Here is a 5,907-nt window from a genome sequence, read left to right as displayed (position 1 = left end):
GACATGGGAAGAGCACTTAAAGTCACACTTAAAGTCCTCACTTGTCCATTTACTGAGCTGTGTGACCTTGGCTCAGATACCTAACTTCTCTGAGCTCCAGTATCCTCTTCAAGGGGTTGACAAACTAACCTTAGAGAGCTGTTGTGAGAATCATAAAGTATTCAACATTGTTCCTGATGGATTGTAGCTGTTCCATCAGTGCCAGTTCCCCTCTCCCTCTAGCTAGAGATTTGTGGTGTAGCTTCAGACTTTCATCTCCTGTGGATTGCCTTTTATAGATGTACAGCAGCATTTAAGTTAATCCAGGACAATGATTTAGCTTCTCTCTATTAAATATCTTTATAACTAGAGGTGAAATTCCAGGGCACACAAATGTGATTTTACTTACATGTGGAACCTAAAAACAAAACAAAACAGAAATAGACTCATAGAAACAGAGAACAAACTAATGATGCCAAAGGGGAGGGGAGATGGGTGAAAAAGGTGAATTAAGAGGTATAAACTTCCAGTTATAAAATAAATCATGGGGATATAATGTACAGCATAGGGAATATAGTCAATAATATCATAAAAATGTTTTACAGTGGCAGATGATTACTAGAATTATCATAGCATGTATATAGTATATATATATACTTATAGTATATGTATATATTAGACTCTACAAGGTATATAAGTGTTAAATCAGTATGTTGTATACCTGAAACTAATATAATATTGTATGTCGTCCAGCCTGCATGGATCAGTGTTTGAGAGTTGACCCATGAATCAGGAGATCACCGCTCGATTCCCGGTCAGGGCACATGCTGGGGTTGTGGGCTCCATCCCCAGTAGGAGGCATGAAGGAGGCAGCCAATCAGTGACTCTCTCATCATAGATGTTTCTATCTCTCCCTCTCCCTTCTCTCAGAAATCAATAAAAAATATTTTTAAAATGATTTTTAAAATATTGTATGTCAACTAGAATTTAAAAATAAATAAAAATTTAAAAAATAAAATAAAAATTAGAAAACATCACACACACAAAAAAAATCCCAGGGAAGGTCAAAAGAGTTGTATGTGTATGATGGACTTGTATTTTACTATTTTATGTATTTAACAAAATGTAAAGTGCTTCCTTTGTGTATTGCTCTTCTCTACCACTTCATAAATATTAACTATTTAATATTTGTTATAACATTATTAATTAGGTACTATTATTATTCCTACATGGCAGATAAGAAAATAGCTGCACCAAGAGGTTAAACAATTTGCCCGCAGACACACAGCTAGTAGGTGGCAGAGCCAGGATTCAAATCTGGGGAGTCAGACCTCATAGTCCATGCTCCTAACCATTGCACTACTATATAAAAGGTATAAATAAGTAAAAAGAATCACCTATATGGCTTACTGTTCCTTCATCCTCATGAGGCCTCTGGTAATTGTTTCTTCATCTATTGCCCTACACTTTAAAGAAGTGGTAATTTGACTCCAAGCATCTTTTCATTAATGTCAAAAATAGCAATGATGTATAGCTATTTAGAAGCGAAAGTGTTCAAAATTTGTGCCAGTGCAGTGCTGTCCAGAGTAGCTATCTCTGTAATAATCACAGAACTGTTCTTATTTGTTTGAACTTTCTGGTCTGCATATAATTAATCTAAACGTGGGAGAGCATGCGTGCAGTTTTGTGTTTTGTTTTGTTTTTTAAGAAAAGTACTGCTTACCTTCCTGAAAGAGCACATGTATTTTCAAAAGCTCTCACTCCCTTCCTAGGAATGAGCAGCCGTAGCCAGGAAGCACACGAAATAAGAAACAGTGCCAGTGGCAGAAGGCTTAGATTAAAGCTTAAGGAAATTCCCAAGATGATGTTTTTAAAGGGCATTTGAAGGACATAGACCAGGTAGCAAACAAAATATAGGATTATTTCAATGGAAACAATTCTCCATTTCATTTTCTCCCAATAATCTTCTAGTTCAAAGAGAGATAAGACTGCATTCATGGGAAATTAATGGATAAGCAATGTTTGTTTTTTTTAAAAATCTGAAAACCCTTTCCTGTCTCCAATGTATACTTATTGGATGATCTAAGTTTGGCTCTTACATCTTTCTCATCATTTTCTTTCTCTTTAAATGAGCACAACCATGCCTGTCCCTTCCCGCACATTGATGCCGTGAGGATACATGAGATAATGTTTATAGTTCCATGAAGGAAAGATACTAGGTATCTAAAAGTCACTCTTTCACAGTCCTTCTTTCCCTTGGAAATGTATAAGTAATACCACTTGTATGTAGTGTTTGTTGAAGAGTCAAATTTTCCACAGAAGTTTTTTGGGGGTTTTTTGTTTGTCTCCCCCCCCCCAGAAGATACTTATTCCATTTGGGACTAACAATTTCTTTTTAAAATTTAACTATTTTTCAAATTTTACAATTTGACTTTGTTGATCTTCTTTAAATTCGTATTTATTGAATGCTTACTACCTGAAATGTATTTTACCAGAGCCCTTTTCTTCCGGCTAAACAAAATATATTTTACCTTTTATTAATGATCTTTAAGACATCAATATGTGAAAAGAGGGTTTTCAGTTGCCTCAAGCATAATATCAGCCAACATCGCAAAGCTGCTAATGCATTTTTAGGCTACAGCAACAGAAGTCCTCGACCTAAATTAAAGGAACTGCTGTTCCTGCTTCATCCTACGCCCATCCGGACAGACCTGAAGCTGAGTGTTCTAGAAGCACAGCGTAGAAGCAGCACCGACGAACTAGTATATCTGGAAAGAGATGCTGAGGAAGTCATGCCCTGTGGGCGAGTCGACAGACACTTGGAGCAGAGACTAATGAAGGGGCTCAGCCGTGGGAGCATCGCCCGCCCACCCAAGGGCGGCGGGCTCGGCCGGCGGGGGCACGGACGCCAGGCAAGTGCTCCACGCCACGCTCTCACACTGGGGTCTCCCCCCCCTCAAATCAATAAAAGCAGCCTTGGATGAAGGTTAAAAAAACCAAAAAGCTTGACTTGAAATCCAAGCAGCATTATCCATGGCACCCAAGACATGGAGGCGGCGTCGGTCCGCAGCCCCTGGGCTGGGCCCTGGCAGAGGGGCTGCCCCCTGGAATGCCCAGGAGAAGCCCGGCGGCGCTTGCAGCCACACTGAGCCAGGTGGAAAAGGGCAAGGACCGTGTGACTTCACCCACACGCGGGACGGAAACAACGCAGCGGGCGAACAACCCCAAAACCACAGCCCCCAGAGGGGTGCCTACCAGCCGGGCAGGGGTCCAAGGGGGGATGGACGGTGAGGGGCAAACCTGTCGGCCACGGAGGGAGGCTAGACTTGGGGGGGTGAGCACACCATGCAGTACACGGATGATGGGATATAGCGCTGTGCCCCTGACACTTACAGATGTCATTAGCCAATGCCGCCCCCATAAGTTTAATTTTAAAGCAATTTTTGAATACCTATCAGGAAAGAAGTTGGGCCTATTCTGTATAGTTGCAAACAACTAAACTGTGAACATAGGTAGGATTTTAAGAAGAGAGATGCCACCGTTAAATACAACAGTACCAAGAATGGAAACGGCTGCTTTTGCGGCTTTCACTTACTGAAATTCCTAGAACAGAAACGGGATGACCACTGGACAGAGAGTTTGTGGAGAGAGTTCCTGAGAGGGTGAGAAGTTGGGCTCGAGGATCCCCCAGGTCCCTTCCGATGCAGAGTATCCTGTGATCCGTTAGGAACCTCACGCACGGTACTGTTATTACAGAGCGACACCTTTGCAGCCTTCTGTGCTTTGCCTCTGCACGAAGAGGCCTCAGACTGCTGTGGGGTTTTTGTCCTGACGGCTACTTTTCATAGTTCTCCCTCCCTCCTCATTACCAGGTTGTCTCAGCTCATTCCTTGCTTTAACGACACCCAGCTCCGTTCTGATCTGCTACTTCTGATATGCGGTGGCCTAGGGACACAGCATAACCAAACTTATTAACACTGCAAGAATAACAACTGGAGGCCTGAGGAGCTCTCCCACGAATAAGGTTTTTGGTACATCAACGTTTTGCCATTTGTTTTAGTCCTTATAGGCCCTCTTAGCTTTCTGCTCAGCTCTCAGGAGTATTCTAGATTTAATTTGATAATTATGCAGCTTCTGGAAACTTGTTACTGAACTTCTATAGGTTTGCTAAGCTTCCTGCTAACTCATAATTTTTTTAAAAAAAATTATTAATCATCACTAACGTTTTCAAAAACACACCATCGGCAATGATATATATACTTATCACTGAGCAAGATTTCCCTTATGTAGGTAAAATTTCCCTGAATAGCATCTTCAAAATGAAAAGAAAATTTATATCTAAACTAGAATTTAATTCGAATTTAGAACTAGATTAGGTTACCTAACCAAGTAAAACTGATTAGAAGTGGATTAGAATGCTCATTGCTTTCTCCCCTGGGCCACTTTATATGTAAAGCGTTGTTGTGAAGGTACAGGTTAGTTCAGAACATGGAGCTCCATTCTGAGTCCACTAGTTCTGCCCCTTGACCCCTGTTCTTAGTACTCAGCAATAATTTTAACACAGTGCAGTCAAGAGCATTTAATGAAAATTTACTGTATACCTGGCAGGTGCTCCCAGTTAAGAACAATGAAGAACGTAAGAAAAACATAATGTTTCCTGTGGACTAAGTGTAAAAGACTGGCTTACCATTAAGGAACTTGCTGTCTCGCTAAAGGAAACAAGAACCAGGTATAGCATGATCAGGGACATGCAGAGTATTACTAAGGCAGGGTTGCTGCAGATAGTAAATGCTTTTGAAACTTGCAATGAGAGGTGGAGTAGTTTTGCTTTCATAAACTACAACATATTGTTAGCTCAGAAGTTAATAAATGTGCATTTCCTCTCTCTATTTTTTTAAAATTTGCTTTGGTCATTAGGTTAATATTAGTGCTAAGAGTTTTTAGCTGTTTTAATGTCCTATCATTTATTTGGTAAAAAGAATAATGTGGAGCCCGGCTGGCATGGCTCAGTGGTTGAACGTTGACCCATGAACCAGGGGATCCCAGTTCCATTCTCCCTCAGGGCACATGCTGGGGTTGCAGGTTGCAAGCTCCATCCCCAGTAGGGGGCGTACAGGAGCCAGCTGATCAATGACTCTCTCATCATTGGTGTTTCTATCTCTCTCTCCCTCTCCCTTTCTCTCTCTGAAATCAATCAAAACATTAAAAAAAAAAAAAGAATTTGGAGAGGTGTTTAGTGGCTCCATTGGGAGCATATCTATAAGAGATGAAGAAAGCTCCAACATTGCTAATATTTGAAAACTCAAAGGTTTTATTTTCTAAAGTGTTCTATGAATTGCTGTCCCATACTATTTGTCACTTTCCAGTGTTGACCAGAAGAATAATTTTAATGTCTCTCAAATGGATGATGCTGATCTCACCCAGTTCCTCCTGGGAGATATAAACTTATATATCCCCAGCTGAATCATAAATAATATCTACATGTGCCCCAAGGCTGTGAATTGTCCTCATAAGTAACACACAGAACTGAATGGTATCTGTAAAGAAGTTAACGTTCTGGAAATTATTCAAAGGCACAAAATGAACACTGCAATAAAATTGCTTTCTACTTTACTGTGTCAGTTTCCCTAGCCGTGTACATAGAACAATGTTTTCATAGAACTTGCAAAAGTAGACCCAAGTGCTATTTAATCTCCTTCCATAAGCAGCAGCCTTGTGCAATCTAGCCACAATTAGTTACTTGTGGTTGCTACTAAATTGTTCCCCATAAGTCTCTACAACATTATTGTTTCACGGCACAACACACTCGGTAGAGTGGAAGTGCCGGGGAAGACCAAGGACGTGCTCTTTGTCATGACCCTGTCTCTAGACAGTGATGTGCTTACACTGCCCACTAGCTAGTCCTGGGACCCTTTTCTGTGGGCACCT

This window comes from Miniopterus schreibersii (assembly GCF_964146895.1).
Source record: "Miniopterus schreibersii genome assembly, chromosome: 2".
NCBI classification, from domain to species: domain Eukaryota; kingdom Metazoa; phylum Chordata; class Mammalia; order Chiroptera; family Miniopteridae; genus Miniopterus; species Miniopterus schreibersii.
The sequence above is the reverse complement of the archived record's forward strand: the minus strand, read 5'-3'. Positions refer to the sequence as shown.